At 33.8% G+C, this 21348-nt stretch overlaps 1 protein-coding gene across 2 annotated transcripts in view; it reads left to right on the top strand.

Moving 5' to 3' along the window:
• The window catches only part of TASP1 (taspase 1), a 282501-nt gene that overhangs the window by 160756 nt on the left and 100397 nt on the right, over positions 1-21348 (top strand). The gene's annotated exons all lie outside the window — the stretch shown is intronic.

Here is a 21348-nt window from a genome sequence, read left to right as displayed (position 1 = left end):
TAAAACTCTTTTTTCCTCCCTTGTTACAGCCTTTCTACATGCTACCTTTACCCTAGTAGATTGTAAGTTTTTTTTTAAGAACAGCGATCATGTCATTTCACATCTCGTATCCCTTCTACCTCATCTGTTACTATTAAAACTGCTTAATAATTTTTTAATTGAATTGAGTGTATTTATTCAGTTATTACACAAATTTTATATGGAGATGAGATCATTGCCTCATGCTTATTTGCAAAAAACTAAATTTTCTTTTTAATCTGAGCCATACTATATGATCTTACTAGAAAATGATTTAATGTTGAGAAGCCATGTAGTCCTTACCTGCAATCCTAAAATTGAACTGTTTTTTTTAGCAGCATAACTTACTGATAACTTACTGATAACTTTTGTAATACCCATTAATTGAAGAAGGCCTTTAAAAAAATAATCAGCACATAGGATTAAGAACATTTTCTTCTTCTCTGTATATTTTTTACTAAATGAATATGTACTTTTTCTAGTAGTTGGGATAGATGCATGCTGATCCATTGACACTTTTTTGTCTTGATCGCCCCTTGTAGACAGTGGAACTGGCTACAGTTAACATTGGCCATGGAACAAAGAGCAATTAATTGACCCATGCTTTGATAGAACACATAAATCGAGGTTTATTAGCATGTCTTCTGAGTACCTAAGCTAACCAGCAACCCCTCCTCCTTCCACATTTTAGTCATGTTGTAAGAAAAAAACATATTAAAAAAATGAAAAGAAATCAAAGTAAAAAATAGTTTGTATCTATTGAACATACAGACTCCATCAGAGGCATGTGGAGCTCAGTGGCTAGAGAGCCAAGACTGGAGATGGGAAATGGAAAGTCCTGGAGTCAAATCTGGCTTTAGACATTTTCTAGCTATATGATCCTGGGCAAGCCACTTATCTCCAGTTATCTACCCTTTACCATTTTTAGTATTGATTCTAAAATAGAAGGTAGAGATTTTTGTTTTTTAAGTGCACATAGACATACATATATTGTTTATTTTTAACATTCATTAAAAAAAAATTTTGATTTCTGAATTCTCTCCCTCCACCATGAAGAAGGCAAGGAGAATGTGATATCAAAACTTAATTCCATAGTATTCATGTTGCAAAAAGAAAAGGCAAAGAAAACAAAGAAAGTAAAAAAATTACGCTTCAATGTGTTCTGAGATGCTATTAATTCTTTCTCTGGAGTCAGATAGCATTTTTTATCATGAGACTTTCAGAAATGTATCAGATAATTGTTTTGCTGAGAGTGGCTAAGTCATTCACAGTTGATCATCATAGAGTATTGCTGTTCCTATGTAAAATATTCTTTTGGTTCTGCTTACTTCACTTTGCATCAATTCATATAATCCTTCCTAAGTTTTTCTGAAATCATCCTGCTTGTTATTTCTTCTTCATCATCATAATCATAATGAGGCATCTCCTCAATTCTTTGCTATAAATATTTTTGTGCATATTGATTCTTTTACAATTTTCTCTTATTTCTTTGGGATAGAGAACTAGTAGTGGTATTGCTGGCACAAAGGGTTTGCAGTTTGATAGCCCTTTAGGCACTGTCTGAAATTGCCCTCCCAAATGGTTGGATCAGTTCACAACTCCACCAACAGTCCCAATTTTTACACATCCTCTCCAACATTTATCATTTTCCTTTTTTCTCATATTAATGAATCTGAAACATGTGAGGTAGTACCTCAGAAGTATTTTAATTTGCATTTTGCTAATCAATAATGTTTTGGAGTATTTTTTCTTATGATTATAGATTGCTTTGATTTCTTCATTTGAAAGCTGCCTGTATATGTCCGTGGACCATTTATAAGTTGGAGAATATTCTGTTAAATTTAACTCAACTCTATATTTTTGAGAAATTAGTTATTAACTAGAGAACTTTGTTTTTAAAAATTTCTTCAGTTTTCTGCTTTCTTTCTAATACCAGCTATATTTTTTTTGTTCATGCAAAACCTTTTAAATGTAATTAAAATTGTCCATGTTACATTCCATGATCCTATATATTCTGTTTAGTCATAATTTCTTCCCTTATGCATAGATCTGTCAGGTAAAATTTTTCATCTTTCAATTTTTTAATATTACCTTTTATGTAGAAGTCATCTGTCTATTTAATCTTATTTTGGTATATGTTGTAAAATGATGGTCAACTTCTAGTTTCTGCATTATTGCTTTCTAGTTTTCCCTAAAATTTTTGTTAATTAATGAGTTCTTGTTTCAAAGTTTCAATCTTTGAATTTATCAAAACAAGATTACTATTGTTGTTTCCTCCTCTATATTATATACCTAATCTATTCCATAGTTCATCTACTCTGTTTCTTAGCATTTATAATTTTTTTCCCTATTCTTCCTTTGTAACACATTTTGAAATCTGGTAGGCTAGACCATATTCACATTTTTTTCATTGATTCCTTTAATGTTCTTGATGTTTTATTCTTCAAAATTGATTTTGTTATTATTTTTCACATCTCTATGAAATAATATTTTGTACTTTGTTTTTTGGCACTTGATAAGCAAGTTGATTTTGGTAGACTTGTCATTTATTATATTGATTTGCCCTACCAGTGAACAATGAATATTTCTACAGTTGTTTAAATCTGTCTTTCTCCTAAAAATGCCTTGTAATTTTGTTCATGTATTTCCTGGAGGGGAGGGCAGGTAAATTCTCCAGTGTTTTATATTGTTTTTCTGTGTATATGTATATATACATCTACATGTATGTTTATATTTTAAATGAAATTTATTTTTCTATTTATTTTTCTATCTCATCTTGCTGGACTTTGTTGGTAATAGATAAAAATGCTAATTATTTATATGAGTTTATTTGATATTCTGTAACATTGCTAAAGCTGTTAATTGTTTCATCTGGTTTTTGTTGTTGATTCTCTAGGATTTTCTGAATATAACATATCTTTTCAAATGGTGATAGTTTTAGTTTGTTATTGCCTATTCTAATTCTTTCAATTTCTCCTGCTCCTGCTCCTCCTCCTCTTCCTTCTCCTTCTCCTTCCTTCTTTTTTTCTTCTTCCTTCTTCTTCCCTCTTCTTCTTCTTTTTTTTTGTAATTTCTTTAGCCATCATTTCAAAGACAATATCGATTCACAGTGGTGATGTGAAAAGGGAATTCTTTGATCCTCTGCCTATTCTTAGTTTATACTAGTAAAAAGGAAATGCTTTATTTTCTTTGCCTAGTTGAAGTTAACACTTTGCTTAACAATAACTTTCTTTCTTCCTTTCTTTCTTCCTTTCTTTCTTCCTTTCTTTCTTCCTTTCTTTCTTCCTTTCTTTCTTCCTTTCTTTCTTCCTTTCTTTCTTTCTTCCTTTCTTTCTTTCTTCCTTTCTTCCTTTCTTTCTTTCTTACCCTTAACTTCTATGTATTGGCTCCTAGATGGAAGAGTGGTAAGGGTGGGCAATGGGGGTCAAGTGACTTGCCCAGGGTCACACAGCTGGGAAGTGTCTGAGGCCTGATTTGAACCTAGGACTTCAAGTCTCTAGGTTTGACTCTCAATCCACTGAGCTACCCAGCTACCCCCTTAACAATAACTTTTAAGTATCCCTACTTGAACTAGGTAGAGGAGCTTGCAAACCATTTAGAGAATTCATACCCTCAGAAACTCAATCAGCCAGGATTATGTGAACCCTTTTAAGAGTATTCACCTCTCTAGAAGGTGAGATTTAGAAAATTCATCCCCTCATCTGTGAATCTTTTTGATGAGAACTTAATCTTCAGAAGGTGAGAAGTCAATCCCACAGACAGTGCCCCCCTGGTCAGTGCTAGACAATCTGGAAACTGTGATTGGCCCCTGTGAAGAGGGTCAGGGACAAAAATCCACTTCAAAGGCCCTGAATTTCTGGGGCTAAGAAAGTCGACTCCATGAATGAAGTCGGTTTCAAGAAGGAGTTGGACTAAAAGAGGGAAGTCAGCTTCAAGAAGAAGTTTTGCTCAAGGAAGAAAGGTGGCCTCAGGAATCACCTTCAGCTCAAGTCATTGTCTTGACCTGCCTCTTGGACAGAACTTGGGTGAGTGGATGTTTGGCTTCCCCTTCCTGTCTTCTGGAGAGAGTTTAATTCCGGTTAAAGTTCAACAAATCCTGGCTGAGTTGAGCACTGGAGCAATATTTAGTTAGATAGGCTAATATGTTCTCTACCCTTTTGTATATCTCTGTTTTCACACTTTCCACCTGTTTTGTAAATAAAAGCTATTAAGGTCATTTTAACTTTGAGCAATAATACTTTGAATTGACAATGACCAGTATTATTTAAAATCATCATATATTTTAGTCTAACCATTAAAATTTAATTCTTACAGTGATAATAGTCATCTTTGTATCACCTAATATTTTATTGGGAGGGCTTCTAGCTCATTTAATGACTAAAAAAGTTTGTTGATTGTTTAAATAGGTAATACTTATCATTTTAAGGAAAGCTTCTTTGTTTTCTTGTGTTTTAAAGAGGAATAGTTTTGGATATCATCCAAAGCTATTCCTGAATATATTGAGATCACATTTTTAAAAATTTATATTGTTAATAATGCTGGTAGACTATCTAATATTGAACCAGTTTTCCAATCCTGGCGTAAATGCCACTTGGTCATTGTGTGTAACCTTTGTGATATAATGCTTTTATCATCTTGCTGATATATTTTTTTAAACCCTTACCTTCCATCTTGTAGTCAATACTGTGTATAGGCTCCAAGGCAGAAGAGTGGTAAGGGGAGGCAATGGGGATCAAGTGACTTGCCCAGGGTCACAAAGCTAGGAAGTGTCTGAGACCAGATTTGAACCTAGGACCTCCTGTCTCTAGGCCTGGCTTTCAAACCACTGAGCTACCCAGCTGTCCCCCTTGCTGATATTTTATTTAAAATTTTTGAATTGATATCAATAATGGAAACCAGACTAAGTTGCTTTTTCTTCTTTTTTTCCCCTCTTTTTGGTTTATGTATCAGCATCATATTGGTGTCATAAAAATAATTTGGTAGGACTCCTTTGCCTATTTTGCCAAATAGTTTATATAGCATTAGAATTAATTTTTCTTTAAATACTTTGTAGAATTCTATTGTGAATATTTGGATATTTTTTTCTTTGGGAGCTCATTTATGACTTGTTCAATTTATTTTTAAAGATAAGATTGTTTAATTATTCTTTTTTTCCTCTTCTCTTAGTGTGGGTAATTTATATTTTTATAACATTAATTTCCTTTAGATGATCAGATTTCTTGACATAAAATTGCTCAATAGATTCTAAAAATTGTTTTAACTTTCATTTTATACTGATGATTTGAATTTCTTTTAAAAAGTTTTATTAACCAAAGGTAATTCTATTTTGCTGACCTTTTTTCATAAAACATCTTCTATTTTTACTGATTAGCTTAAAGTTGTTTTTTTTAAACTTTAATAAAACTTTTCTTTGATTTTCAGGATTTCCAATTTGGTGTTTAAATGGGAATTTTTAGTTTGTTCTTTTTTTAGTTAGCTTTTTTTTAACTTGCATGCCCAATTCATTGATGTAATCTTTCTCCATTTTTCTGATGTAGAGATTTATAAGTATGAGTTTTCCAGTAAGTGGTGCTTTGGCTCATTGCAAAAATTTTGATATGTTGTTTCATTATTATTATTTTCTTTAATGAAATTATTGAATATTTTTGTGATTTTTTTTTGACCTACTCATTCTTTAGGAATAGATTGTTTACTTTCTAATTAATTTTTAATCTATACTTTAACACCTTTATTGAATGTGATTTTTTAATTCATATATGCCCCTTTCCTTTTTTTTTTCTTAAAGCTCTTTGGGATGGAGTCTTAGTAGTGGTATTGTTGGGTCAAACATTCAGGGCTTTGTAGCCCTTTGTGCTAAGTGCCAAACCATTTTCCAGAATTATTGAAACAATTTGTAATTATAACAGTACGGCATTAGTATATCAGTTTTCCACATTCCCTATGATGTTTGTCATTTTTCCTTTTCTATTAGCCAATCTGAAAAGTATGATGTGTTATATTAGAAGTGTTTTAATTTCCATTTCTCTTATCAATCATGATTTAGAGCATTATTTCATATAATTTTACATAGCCTTGATTACTTTATCTGAAAACTGCCTGTTCATATCCTTGGACTATTTATTAGTTGGCGAATGACTTGTACTTATATATTTAACAATTCAGATTTTCTATTCACCTCTGGTTTTTTCATTAGGAATGCTTAAAAGTCCTCTTCATTAAATTTACATTCCTCTCTCCCCCCGCCCCCTGAAAGATTATATTCTGTTTTACTGTAGTTATTCTTGGTTGTAATTCAAGCTCCTTTGCCTCCTGGAATATTACATTCCAAGCCACCTGCTCCTTTAATGTGGAAACTACTAAATTTTGAGTGATCCTGACTGTGGCTCTATGGTATATGAATTATTTCTTACTGACTGCTTGCAATATTTTCTCTTTAACCTGGTTCTTTGGGATTTGGCTATAATATTCCTAGGTCTTTTAATTTGTTAACTCTTTCAGGTGATGATTGGTGCATTATTTCAGTTCCTCTTTTACCCTCAGATTTGAGTTCATCCTAGACCAGTGATAGGCAAACTTTTTAAAGAGGGGGCCAAAGGAAAGGAAATGCTCATCTGTCAGTCTGTTTCTAAGGCAACTCATTTGAAGTTTCATTGTATTGTATCCTACCTGTTGTATTTGTCAGATTAGAAATAATATCGTGCTGCTGGATAGAACATTTCAGGGGGGCAGCATCTGGCCTGTGGGCTGTAGTTTGCCTGTCACTGTTCTAGACTGTTTTCCTTGATAATCTTCTGAAATGATATTTAAGCTCTTTTTTTATATTCTACTTTTCAGTTAGTCCAGTAATTCTTAAATTATCTTGCCTCAGTCTATTTTCAGGTAAATTGTTTTTCTGATAAGATATTTTGTTTTCTTCTATTTTCATTGTTTTGATACTATTTCTTGAAATTTTTAAAAGTCATTAGCTTCTACTTTTCTATTTCTCCAAAAATTTCAGTGAATTATTGTACCCCTTTTTCCCATTTGGCCAATTCTGCTTTTTATGGTATTCTTTAGTGAAATTTTGTACCTCTTTTTCATTTCACCAATTCTTTTTTTTTCAGGGTGTTTTATTTTTAATAAAGTTTTATTTTCCTCCAATTACAGGTAACAATTGTTTTTATCTAATTTTATTTAAAAAAAAAAACCCTTACCATCTGTCTTAGAATCAATACTTCGCATTACTTTCAAGGGAGAAGAGTGATAAAGGCTAGTCAATGGGGGTTAAGTGACTTCCTCTGGGTCACATAGCTGAGAAGTGTCTGAGGTCAAATTTGAACCCAGGAACTCCTGGCTCTAGCCCTGGCTCTCAGGCCACCCAACTGCCCCTAGCAATTCTTAACATTCTTAAAAATTTTTTTTAAATTCTGAATTCTCTCTTCTGCCCCATTCTCCCTTGTTCCCTCTCTTTCCTACCATCATACTGAGATGGCAAGCAGTATAATGGAGATTTTATATATGCAATCATGGAAAACATTTTTTAATTTTTGTCATTTTGTGAAATAGATCTCAAGCAAAAAAAAAATAAAAAAAGGAAGTGAAATAAAGCATGATTTGGTTTGCAGTCAGGCTCCATCAGTTTTTTCTCTGATGACATTTGCCATTTTTCATCATGAGTCTCTGGGATTGTCTTGGACTACTACATTGCTGAGAAAATAGCTCACTTGTAGTCGTTCCTGAAAAAAATATTGCTGTTACTGTGTATATTTTTCTAGTTTTGCTCACTTTGCTTTGCAACAATTAATGCACGCCTTTCCAGCCTTTTCCCAAATGATCTTGCTCATCATTTCTTTTTTTTTTCTTTATTTTTTTAAAACCCTTATCTTCCATCTTGTAGTCAATGCTGTGTATTGACTCCAAGGCAGAAGAGTGGTAAGGGCTAGGCAATGGAGGTCAAGTGACTTGCCCAGGGTCACACAGCTGGGAAGTGTCTCAGGCCAGATTTGAACCTAGGACCTCCTGTCTCTAGGCCTGACTTTCAGTCCACTGAGCACCCAGCTGCCCTTTGCCCATCGTTTCTTATAGAACAATCGTATTTTATAACTATCATATACCATAACTTGTTTACCCATTCCCCAATTAAGGGACAACCTCTCAATTTCCAACTGTTTGCTACCAAAAAAAAAAAAAGATGGCATAAATATTTTTGTACAAATACATTCTCCTCCCAACACCCCTTTCTAAAATCTCTTTGGAATATAGACCTAGTAGTGATATTACTGCATCAAAAGGCATGCACAGTTTTAGAGTCATTTTGTTTCTTTAATCAAGAGTGATTAGAACATTTTTATATGACGATAAATAGTTTTGATTTTTTTTTTAACCCTTACCTTCCGTCTTGGAGTCAATACTGTGTATTGGCTCCAAGGCAGAAGAGTGGTAAGGGTAGGCAATGGGGGTCAAGTGACTTGCCCAGGGTCACACAGCTGGGAAGTGGCTGAGACCAGATTTGAATCTAGGACCTCCTGTCTCTAGGCCTGGCTCTCATCCACTGAGCTACCCAGCTGCCCCCTAGTTTTGATTTTTTAATCTGAAAACTTCATATTCATATCCTTTGACCATTTAATATGTGGTGAATGACATATTTTTATAAATAGGAGTTATTTTTATATCTGTATGAGAAATAAGCTCTTTGTTAGAGCTACTTTCCAATAAAAATATTTTTCTCCTAGGCTTCTCTTTTTCTTTTGCATTTACATTGTTTGTCCAAAACCTTTTTAATTTCATATAATTCAAACCATCCAATTTATATTCTTTTATATAATGGCATTCACATAGGTAAACTATTTCATGGTGCCCTAATTTCCATATATTGTCATGTTTTGTGTCTAAATTATTTACCCATGTTGACTTTATCTTTGTATGTGGTATGAGCTTTTGGTCTCTCCCTAGTGTCTACTATTTTTTTTTGTCCAGATTTCCCAATAGTTTTTACTTTTTTAAACCCTTATATTCATCTATGAATCAAGAGTATCAGAGTAGAAGAGCTCTTAAATTTTAGGCAACTGTGTTCACACACCTATAACCTTCCATCTCCAAATCTGGCTCTCTACCAAACTACCTAGCTGCTGACTCCTAGTTTAAAAAAGTTTTCCCTAACTTTTTCTCTTCTTTGCTTCTGACCACTGCCTTCTTTTATCTGCGTTCCATTTTATCACTTTCCTCCCCATTTCTCTCATCTCCTTTCTGATTGGATAAGATAGATATGTATATAGTAGAGCCCCTGTATGTACTGATGTCACATCTGTTGTTTTAGTTACCCATGTTGTTACCTGTGGAAAAAGTGAAATAAATTGATAAATTAAAAAAAAATCAGATCTTTGTTTGAATCAATGAGGTATTTCATATTCTCAAATTTTTCATTTTTTAAATATTTTGTTTAATATATTCTTGCTGCCTTGTGAAGTCATTTGTTTCCAGTTGTTGAGTTCTGTTTTTTTAAAGACTGAATTTCATCCCTGGCTTTTTGGTCATCCTTCTCCTTCTGGTCTGATTTTCTTTGTAGATCATCTTTTGCTTTCTTTGCTTCATTTTCAAGCTGGCCAATTCTGGCTTTTAAGACTTTATTTTCTTGTTTTAGTTCATGTATTTCCTTTTTCAAATTGTTTTCAGCCTCTCTTGATTCTTTTTTGAGTTCCAGAAGTTGAATTTTGAGATCTTCCAAAGCCTATGTTCAGTTTCCTGGAACTACTTCCTCTTCTTCTATTTCTATTTCATTTGCTCTCTTTTTCACTTCCTTCAAAGAAGCTGTCACTTGTCATTTCTTTTCTCTTTTTCTGTTGCTTACTCATATTTTTTCCTTTTCTGTTCTGCTAGTTTGAGCAGATGTATTTAATCTTTGATGAAAGATCTTCCTCCAGCTGGCTATGGAGGTTTGTAGTTACTTTCTCTGCCCTCTGAAGACTTCTTGACTTTCCAGTTGTTGGTATTTAGCCTGATTGGATTAGTTTATACTTCTTAATCTGCCCTGAGGCTAAAACCTGGAGAGTAGGGAAAAACAAAAGAACAACAAAAAAAACCCTGGGACAAGAAGGAGCATTTTTTCTGAGCTGAGCTGTTCAGCAGTGGGGTTCCCCTGCACTATCCTTATGTTTGATCTGGTTTTCTTTCCTCTTAATATCCTTTGTTCTCTATCTCAGTATGAGGAAGCCAACCTGTCTGGAGTCTGAGGTTTGGCTCTCTCTAAGCTACCATCTTCCTGGTGTTTTTTTCTGTGTTTCTCTGGTTTTCTCCTCCAGTCACCTCTCCAGTGCCTGTGTTCAACTCCCAGAGTTTGGCGCCAGCCAGGCCCTCTCTCCCGGTCAGTGCGCCTGCCAGTCCTGAGATTTCTGGGCTGCTGGAGACTCTGCATAGCATGTTGGGGAGGCGTCATGAGATTCTTCTTCAATATCCTCAGACCCTACAGTTCAAGAATTCAAGCCTTTTTCTTAGCATACCTCTTTAGCTGTCCTGAAGTAGGGTTCCCCCTGCTCTGTCCAGTTTTTAGATTTGTTCTTCTTTCTTCTTGAAGGGCATTCTTTTCTATCTCTGTGTGTAAGGGTGCAGAGATTTTAAGATTCCCTCTGTCTAAGCTGCCATCTTCCCAGAATTCCACTATCAGTTGTGAATTGATCCAACCATTCTGGATGACAATTTTGAACTATGCCCAAAGAGTGCTAAAAGACTGGCTGCCCTTTGATCCAGCCATACCATTGCTGGGTTTGTACCCCAGAGATATCCTAGATAAACAGACTTGTACAAAAATATTTATAGCCACACTCTGTGTGGTAGCAAAAAACTGGAAAATGAGGGGATGCCCTTCAATTGGGGAATGGCTGAACAAATTGTGGTATATGCTGGTGATGCAATACTATTGTGCTCAAAGGAATAATAACCTGGAGTAATTCCATGTGAACTGGAATGACCTCCAGGAATTGATGCAGAGTGAAAGGAGCTGAGCCAGAAGAACATTGTACACAGAGACCAATACACTGTGGTAAAATAGAATGTAATGGACTTCTGTACTAGCAGCAATGCATTGACCCCCGACAATTCTGAGGGATTTATGGAAAAGAACGCTACCCACATTCAGAGGAAGAACTACAGGAGTGGAAACACAGAAGAAAAACACTTGCTTGAACACATAAGTTAATGGGGACATGATTGGGGATGTAGACCTGAAAAGACCACTCCAATGCAATTATCAATAATATGGAAGTGGGTCTTGATAGATGACTCATATTAAGACCAGTGGAAATGCGCATCGGCTATGGGAGAAAGGGTGTGTTTGAGGGGGAGAAGGGGAAAGTAAAAGCATGAATCATGTAACCATGGAAAATTTTTCTAAAAAAGAAAAAAAAGAAAGAAAATAAAAATATGTAAACTTAAAATTGTAGAAAATGAAAAAATAACTTTTAATCCACCCACCAAGTGATTAGAGATTCTAGCATGGTGACATCCTGCTTAGTTGATTACTGAGAGAGGAGAGAGAGAATGTTTTTCTCCATTTTCTTTTTTTAAACCCCTTATTTCTGCCTTTGAATTAATAATAAGTATTGGTTCAAAGGCAGAACAGTTGCAAGGGCATGCAATTGGGATTTAAGTGACTTGTCCAGGGTTACATAGCTAGGAAGTGTCTGAGGCAAAATTTGATCCCAGGACCTCTCATCTACTGTTATTGAAATATGACTTTATTTGTGAAAAAAATGTTTTTTAAATATTTTCATGTAATTCCTTTGTTTTGTCAAGTATAGTCCCAGTTATCTTATTCTATCTGTGGTTATTTTAAATGGAACATCTCTCTATCTCTTATTGCAAGATTTTGTTAGTAATATATTAAAAAACTGATAGATTTTTGTGGGTTTATTTTATATTTTACATTAAAAATATTGATAGTTTCAACTAACTTTTTCATAGAAATTTTGGGTTTTCCACCAATACCATCATGTCATCTGTAAGAAATTGTATTACTTCTTTTCCCATTCAAATTCCATACATTTCTTTTTTCTTTTATTACTATTGCTAGTATTTCTTATATTATGTAATATATTAATGATATTTAATATTATTAACATATTATTAACACATATTTTAACATACAACACTTATTACATATTGTGATATATTTATATATAATTATAATAACATATTTGTAATATATAATATTAATGATAATGTGTATCCTTGTTTTACTCCTGATTTTATTGGGAAGGCTTCTGACATATCTTTGTTACAGATAATATTTACTGATGCTTTAAATTGATGTTCATAATATTTTAAGGGGAAAAACCCTTTGTTACCTATATTTTCTAATGTTTTTAATAGGAATAAATGTGGTATTTTATCAGACTTTTTTCTGCATCTATCGATATAATCATCTAATTTCATTGCTTTTGTTATTAATGTAGTAATTTATGTTGTCAGTTTTTCTTATATGTAACCATCCCATGTACCATATTTGGTCACAGTGCATAATTTTTGTGTTGTCTTATTTTAGTCTACTGACTAATATTTTATTTGGGATTTTTGCATCCATATTCATTAATGAAATGCTCATTAATGAAATAAAACATTTGTTTTATACAGTAGGTTCTTTAGCTTTTCTTTCAAATAATTTATTTATTATTGGAATTAGTTGATCTTTAAACTTTGGTAGAATTCACTTTGAATCCATCTTGTGATGCTTCTTAAAGGAAATTCATTTATAGCTTGTTCAACTTCTTTTTCTAAAACAGGTTTATTTAGATATTCTGTTTTCTCTTCAGATAGTCTCAGCAGTTTATAGTTTTGTAAACATTCTTCCATTTTGCAATATATTTGTTGGCATATAATTGAGCAAAACATCTCCTAATAATTGCTTTAGTTTCATTTTCCTAGATGGCATATTTATTGTTTTTGTCTGTTATGTTTGTGATTTGGTTTTCTTTTCTCTTTTAAAAATCACATCAACCAGTGTTTTTTTCAATTTTTGTTTTATAAAACCAACACCTTTAATTATAAATTTGTTAGTTTCTTATATTCAGTTTTATTGATCTCACCTTTGATTTTTAGGATTTCTAATTTGTATTAGTTGGATATTTAGAAATTCTTTTTCTGATTTTTTAAATTGCATTCCCAATTCATCGATCTTTTCTTTCCCTATTTTATTAATATAGTCATTCAGAGATAAAACTTTCTCTTAAATAACTGATTTTGCTGTATCCCACATGTCTTTTTGTATGTTTATCTTATTATCATTCTGGAATTATTCCTTTCTTTTTTTTTAACGTTTATTAATATTCATTTTTAACATGGTTACATGATTCATGCTCCTACTTTCCCCTTCACCCCCCGCATTCCCCCCACCCATGACCGATGCACATTTCCACTAGTTTTGTCATGTGTCCTTGATCAAGACCTATTTCCAAATTGTTGGTAGTTGCATTGGTGTGGTAGTTTCGAGTCCACACCCTCAATCATGTCCACCCCAACCCATGCGTTCAAGCAGTTGTTTTTCTTATATGTTTCCTCTCCTGCAGTCCTTCCTCTGAATGTGGGTAGCATCTTTACCATAAATCCCTCAGAATTGTCCTGGATCATTGCATTGCTGCTGGTACAGAAGCCCATTACATTCAATTTTACCACAGTATATCAGTCTCTGTGTACATTGTTCTTCTGGCTCTGCTCCTTTCGCTCTATTCCTTTCTTTTTTGACTGATAGTACTCCTCCCTGCCCTTGAACTAACCCAGAAGTGAGTATAGGCAATGGAGTTGCTAAATAGTGTTTATTCCTGTTTCCACTGCTGGAACAGTGGTCTCCTAAATTCTCTTTCTGACCAACTACAAGCTTAACATTGCTGTTTTGAGAACATCCGAATCTGCTATTACCTCTGTTACCACCAGATAATCTCACCACTCGTGTTTCACACATATGGGCTTTGTGTCAGCCTCCTCCCATGACACAACTCTCTTTTCCCAACCTCCTATGTTGTCTTTTTTTCCCCCTATTTTGTAGTCTGGAAACATGATTCAATCTTTTTTTGATTTTGTTATTCCAGAATTTGATTTAAGGTGTTAATTTAAAGTTGTTTGAAGGGCAATGTTGGGATAGCTCAGCTGAGCACTTCTTCTACTCTGCCTTCTTGCCCCATTGTGATTCTTTAAAGGATGATTTCTTTCAATTATGTCTAATGAATTTTAAATTAGATATAAAGCAAACAGCATATTTTGTGTTTTGCTTTTGAAAAATGATGTATTTCATTGTTTTTTCCACCATGTATTGTTTATTTTTTTCTTCATTATGCTTAGGTTAATTTAGATAAAAGCTTTTTTATTTTTGTGTTTATTCTTTCCTTTTTGATTTTGAGGCTATAGTATAGTACTTGCTTTAATTTTTCTCTTAAGTAGTTTTCAATATTATCATGATAAATTATAATAAAGAGAAAGTGTTTTTTTTCAAATTAGCATTTTTAAAATGTAATGATGGTTGGTAGTTTACAAAGCCCTGGCTTCAAAATAACTGTCAGGTCAATATGCAAGCATTTTTATCATCACATTACAATTGAGGAAATTGATGCCAATAGAATTTTCCTGTGGGTTCTTGCCCAATAAGTGTTAGAACTAGTATCAGATCCCTAGCATTCTTGTTCTATGCCTATAGTTTTTTCCCACTGTTATTACTCCGGTGCTTCTCTTCTAATGAAATTTTCTATTAAGATAATTTTTTTTTTGCCCTGTGTCCTTTCAATTCAGAAGGAAGAAAGGAAAATGAGTAACATAAATAATCACTACAATGTGAGAAGTGTGGTTATTTGTACATTTTTATTTGTTTTTTTTACATCTTTGATATAAGGAGTTTGGACTCAATTATTTTTCTGTTTTATTAAGAAAATAATACGTATATTAAAAAGCCTAAGTTATACAAAATTTCATTAATAATGTGAGACTAAATTGAATGAAATTATTTACTATTTTTTTTAACTTAATGGGACTATGTTGTATACAACTTTGTTTTGTGTGTGTGCTGATTGATTCTGAATTTAATTCTGGAATTTTATGGTTATACATAAACTTATATGTCATTTCTGCTCTTAGATGTAAAATTTTAAAGATAAGGAAAATGATCAGTTGAAATTATCATTTTAAAAGAGAATATTATCCTTTGTGTGCTCTTGAAATACAATAGATTTATTTTAATTATATAATTTATTTGCATTATTACAGAAGGGTGGAAAAAATTAAGAGAAAGGAGGAGAACTGAAATTTTAATCTGCACCCTGAGTCCTCTATAGAGGTGGATCGCATGCTCACCATGAGTTTAATAGTCCATCTCCATCTTCCTTAATATAATTTAGTATTTCCTCCAAAGAGCCTATTTTATGTTCACATTTAAAACAAACTTTGAAAATCCCTTGAAACTTTATTTTCAAGATTGTAAAATAGTTTAGAAAATTTTTATTTGAAGTTTCTAGAGTGTTTAGATGTGAGAATTTTAATAGGTGATAGGTCATTTTTTGGCAATAAGTCTTTTTTTTTTTTTTTGACCATAACTGTCTTGCCCTCTAATTGAGGGTGTTCCCCAAGACTCCATCCTGAATCTTCTTCTCTATCTACCTTTGCTGTTGTGACTTTGTCAAGTCCCTTGTGTTCAATGAACATTTCCATGCACCTAATTTTATATAACATAATCTACTCTTAGCATCTCTTCTGAGCTCCACGCCCACACAACAAACTTTTTTATTTGAATTAGGAGTTTAATAGATATTTCAAAATCAGCATTCAAAAAAGAAGTCATTTTTGTACTCAAACCTACCCTTCTACCAGAGTAATTTCTTTCTGTTCATAGTTTTTTTTTTTTTAAACCCTTGTACTTCTGTGTATTGTCTCATAGGTGGAAGATTGGTAAGGGTGGGCAATGGGGGTCAAGTGACTTGCCCAGGGTCACACAGCTGGGAAGTGGCTGAGGCCGGGTTTGAACCCAGGACCTCCTGTCTCTAGGCCTGACTCTCACTCCACTGAGCTTCCCAGCTGCCCCCTCTGTTCATAGTTTTGTAATCTCATGCCATTCTCAAATCATTCTCGCTCACCTCATAATCCATTCACTTGCCCAGTTATTCAATGGTCAATCAATTAATAAATTTTTATTATATGCCTACTGTAGGATAGTCACTGTTCTAAGTAGTGCCACGACAAAAGAAGCGGCAAAAGACTATCCTGCTCTTAAGGAATTTCTCATTTAATGTTCTCATTTCTGTTTCTTGACTACATCAATTTCTTTATTTAGATCAGTGGTTCCCAAACTTTTTTGGCCTACTGTCCCCTTTCCAGAAAAACTATTACTTAGACCCCTTGAAATTAATTTTTTAAAAATTTTAATAGCAATTAATAGGAAAGATAAATGCACCTGTGGCCATCACCACCCTCCTGGATTGCTGCAGTACCCACCAGGGGGCAGTAGCGCCCACTTTGGGCATCACTAATTTAGATAGTCAGCACCCTAACTTAAGACCTCATCATCTGTGCTGAACTGTTGTAATAGCCTTCTGCTATCAGAGCAATTTTTTTAAAGTACAGGTCTGATCATTTCTTTCTCCTAATCCATAAACTATACTGGATGCCAAGTACCTCTTGGATTATATATGAACTACTCCTTTCAGCATTTAGATTTCTTTTGAACCTGACTATAATCTTTCTGTCTTTAAAATCTTCCACATTATTCTCTTCCACACAGTTTTCATTCCAGGCATCCTGGCCTATTTACTGTTCTGCATAGATGATGCTCCATTTTCCCATACCTTGGAATTTGATGTCTCCTGTCTTGAATTGCATTACGTTCTTTTTGTGGCTTGTTGGCATGAGGTCCCACTTTCTACACTGACATTTTTTTTTATCTCCATTGCTCTTGCTGTTTGTGTTCTCCCTCCTCTAATTACCTTGAATTTATATGGGTAAATACTGTCTCCCCCTTTAAGTATAAGGTTCTTGAGGGCAGTGACTGCTTCAAATTTGTCTTCGTATCACCCTTTGCTTATGATACATTTAATAAATGATTATTGATTGGGAAAGTGAAAATCTTAATTTTAAAATATCTTTAAATATTAATGATTTCTTATTCTCATTAACATAATAACACGGTATAATTTTTATCATTAATGATACTTGTTTTTAATCCAAATTTTAAATAATCTTGATAATTTTGAATTTTTTAAACCATCTTTCTGTTGAGATCTGATTATATTGCAATAGTAGTTGTATCAGTTTTTCCCATATTTGGTTATTGGTGCATCCTGGTATAATACAACCTTTGATTTATATCCTCTTTGTTAGAAATTTTTAAATTAATTTCATCCATTCTGTTGCATTTAATTTTGTTAAAAATGTTACATAAGCCATAAATCCACTTAATTAGGCCCATGGAAATTGTAATACATAGAAATATACAGAAGGTAACTGAATAAATGAAAGTTGCACTATCAACACCTACACATTAGGGTTCTCTCACTCTTACCTCAGGATACCTTCTTTGATTACTTCTAAATGACACATGACTTTCTGAAATATGTACTGTGTGGTTGTCAGTTTACATCTATCTGTACATTAAATATTAGCATCAACTTCATTGTTTTAAACTACAGAAATAGAAATGGAAATTTTGATGAAAGATGGTAAAAAGGTATTTCTTTTGAAATCATAAAATCAGGTTGAAACTCCACTCATGATGATACTACCTCTAATTTAACTTGAGCAAAGCAGCCACCTTTGGCCTCATTTTCCACATTAGTGAAATGAGAAATTTGTATTAGATGACCTCTGAGATCACTTTTAGCTCTAGATAAATGCTGCTAATATTTTCTTTCTGTTCACCAAATGAATTATCTTGTGCATATCCCATCTTAAGAAGTGCTACAATAGATTATAGCATCAATTAATCAATAAGCATTTACCAAGTACTCATATACCAGAAATTGTTCAGTGTTGAGACTACAAAGGTTAAAATGAAATGTTCTCTGTCATCAAGGTATTTATAGTCTATTGAGAGTAACAGTATATAACTATGACAGATTCTACATTGGGTAAATACAACATAATTGGGAATTATTGATAGTTGGGGAGATAGCAAGTCAATATACCTTTATTAAGTGTATTTTGTGTGCCAGACACTTTACTATGTACTGGTTATAGGGTTAAAAAAAAAGGTTAAAGACTCTGCTCTCAGGAAGCTCATAGCCTACTGAGGAAGACAACAAGCAAACAGCTATGTACAAACTGTAAATAAGATGAATTTGAAATAATCAGCAGTATTAGGGCACTAGAATTAAGGGGAATTGAGAAAGGATAGAAGGATAAAACAATAGATTTAGAGTTGGGAGACATTTTAGAAGTCTTCAACCCAAATTTTACAGGTAAAGGATCTAAGAACAAAAAGAATTAAGTGCACTGCTCACCAAGGCAATAAGAGGCAAAGTATTTTTATTTCTCATTATAAGCTTTAGGTGGACTTACTGTCAAAACTATGACAATTCCATGTTTTTGTGATTTTTTTTTTGTGATTATTTGTTGTTGATTCTTTGTGGTGGGATGTAGGAGTGGAAAATGAAAATGAAGATCTGTTGTTTTAACAGCATATACCTAACAACTGTTTAATACATTTATATACCTTATTCCTTCCAACAGCCCTGTAAAGTAGAGGGTACAACTTTTGTCATTGTCTTTTTAAATTAGGTCAGATTTGGAACCTGAAGCTCAGAGAGGTTTTTAGTGACTTACTCCTAATTAAAACAGAAGAATCTCAATCAGGAGTCCTAATGCTGAGGTCTGATGTTCTTTCACTTAGACTATATTGTAATCATTAGATTATCACTCTTTAGTATTCCTCCTCCCCTGCAAAAGGAAGTAATTAAGAAGTAATTAGGTTTAGATTAACTAAATTGTATCTTGAAATTTAGAATAATAAGGCTGAATGAAAAGAAAATTAAACTTTTAAATAAGAGTTTAGGAGAATAGCATGGAATAGAAATCCAAATTTAGAGTCAGTAAGACCTGGGTTCAATTTCTGCTCTGATTGTTATATCCTGGCTTTTTTATTCTAGGAAAGTCACTTAATCTGTCATTGTTATAAGTAATGTTCTAAGTCTTTAAATTTCAGAATACTTGCTAATATTCATTGATATAAGGCTTTTCTTCACTTAGATTTTCCCTATAGCTATGAAATCCATAGGTCTAGAACCAAAAAAACTAGATATAGATATTGAAGTGGTACTAATCATCACTATTTTAAAATTTTAATATAAAGGTCTTCTATTCTTTGTATTAACAAAACGGTCTGTCTGGTGATTGTTTTTTGTATTCCACTTGTGGTGACATTTATAGTTGAGAGATTTTTTTTACAAAGTTTAGTATATGTATATCCTAGAATTTGGCAATTCTGATCTAAATATTAGTTTATAAGACTGCCTTTTTATGACTGGGTGTGGGGAGAGGTTCTATGTAGTTCTTTTAAAAATTTTCATATTGAACTTGCCTGATTCTAATGACTTTCCTCATAGTTTCATTTGTTTTTCTTCCCTTAATTCCTATAAAGAAAAGATCTTTGTCAAATAGTAGTGGGAAGCAGTTCTCATCATTTTTTTTTGTATAATACTTTTTATACCTAAGTTATGGATTCATGTTTCTATCTATATCTATATTAAGTGCTTACTATGTTCTTGGCACTGTACTAATTATTAGCAAGAAAGACATTTCCCACCCTCAAGGAGCTACAGTCTAATGAGAGAAAGTGATATAATAAAGGAAACTGAAAAAAAAGTGTGGGAACTTATCCATTTACCCCTGTCATGGGAGAGGTACCACACATATGGGAATGATGAAATCTAAAAGTAATGGAGGGGTCAGCTGAATGGCTCAGTAGACTGAGAGTCAAGACCAGAGATGGAAGGTTCTGGGTTCAAATTTGACTTCAGATACTTCTTAAGCTGTGTGGCCCTGGGCAAGTCACCTAAAGCTCATTGCCTAGCCCTTACCACTTTTTTGCTTTAGAACCAATTCTCAGTATTGATTCTAAGATGGGAGATAAGGGTTAAAAAAAAAAAAAGTAATGGAACCAGGTGGTAAATGAAAAGATCTTAGAGGCCCTCCTTAAATGGAATGGAGGAGCACTTAGTTTCTTCCTCTATTCAAGGAGCCCCTGGGGTAAAGGGTATTGATAAGTTTTGAATACCAAGGTTGATTTGCTCTAATATTGGAATATTATGTAGCACCTGGAATTTTTTTTTTTAAACCCTTACCTTCCGTCTTGGAGTCAATACTGTGTGTTGGCTCCAAGGCAGAAGAGTGGTAAGGGTAGGCAATGGGGGGTCAAGTGACTTGCCCAGGGTCACACAGCTGGGAGTGTCTGAGGTCAGATTTGAACCTAGGACCTCCCGACTCTAGGTCTGACTCTCAATCCACTGAGCTACCCAGCTGCCCCCAAGCACCTGGAATTTTTAACCAATAAATGTGATATGATTTCGACAGGAAATAACATTGTTTATTAACAGGCCATGCAGTCTGTTAACAAAGAATGGGTCCTTACATCCATCTCTCCCTCAAAAGACCCTTCATGAGCCTTGGTACTCTCTTTTATAGGAAGGTGTGTCTTTTTCTGATTGGCCTGACAGTTTGTCCCTTTTGGACCTACCCTGGCAATCTCAATTGGTGGATATTTTTTAAAAAGAGGTGAACTTATAGATCTCAACTTCTCCATTACTTCATTACAGAGAAGGTAGGTGTTTACTCAGATAAGGGAAATATCAGACCCTATCTATTTTAGAGACTTTCGGGCTAAGATGGCCACAGAATAGAAGCAAGGGTCTTCTTTTCCTCACCACTAAATGATATAAAGTGCCTCAAAAGGACAAAAATCAAAATCAGATGAACGAAGGGGCTCTACCGTAAGGTGCAGCCTGAAGGTAGGTAGGGTTGGGGCATTTCCATATTATAATGGGGTATAATTACTCCTAACTGTTATGGGCGGTATGGTGCTTCTGAATTCAGGCCTGATAAAGAGATGGCCCACCATCCTCAGATGGTATAAGGACCTGACTGAAAAGGTTTGGAAGCCTAGGTGAACACCAAAGATTGATAATGAACACCAAGTCCCACCAATATTTATTACTCAGTTGAGCATTGGTCCCACCTACAGTGTCCAAGCTTAAGTGGCAAGTGAAAAGCAGTGAGCTAATTCACACAGCTTCTCTGGAAACTTGGCTTGGGGTTGGGTTGATGGATAGATGTATATAGTGAGAATACTTATTAATAATGTTGGAATAATGTGATTGGTTGAGGCTTAGCAGAAAT

The sequence above is a fragment of the Gracilinanus agilis genome, chromosome 2 (genome assembly GCF_016433145.1).
Source record: "Gracilinanus agilis isolate LMUSP501 chromosome 2, AgileGrace, whole genome shotgun sequence".
In the NCBI taxonomy this organism is placed as follows: Eukaryota; Metazoa; Chordata; class Mammalia; order Didelphimorphia; family Didelphidae; genus Gracilinanus; species Gracilinanus agilis.
Note: the sequence above shows the minus strand (reverse complement) of the source record. Positions and strands in the feature narration are given on the sequence as shown.